Raw genomic sequence first — 351 nt, 5'->3', positions numbered from 1 at the left:
AGTAAAAAGTATTTGTTCTGTAACATTTGTTGACCTCTTCTTAACGTCACATAATTACACCGTCTTATTAACCGTGTTTGTGTTTCCAGGTCAGGTCGGCGACCCCTGTCTTCGCTCCTCGGACTGTTCGGAGGCTTTGTGTTGCGCCCGTCACTTCTGGACTCGCATCTGTAAGCCGGTGTTGCGGGAGGGACAGGTTTGCACGCGACACCGCCGGAAGGGGAACCACGGTCTGGAGCTGTTCCAACGCTGCCCCTGTGGCGACGGACTGAACTGCAGAACGCTGCGAGAGCCCGGCGCCCAGCCTTCCTCGCCTGCCTCGTCCTCGTCGTCGTCCTCACTGCTGGCGGC

Source organism: Morone saxatilis, unplaced genomic scaffold (assembly GCF_004916995.1).
Source record: "Morone saxatilis isolate NCDOM2014 unplaced genomic scaffold, NCSU_SB_2.0 Contig4, whole genome shotgun sequence".
Taxonomy (NCBI): Eukaryota; Metazoa; Chordata; class Actinopteri; family Moronidae; genus Morone; species Morone saxatilis.
The sequence above is the reverse complement of the archived record's forward strand: the minus strand, read 5'-3'. Positions refer to the sequence as shown.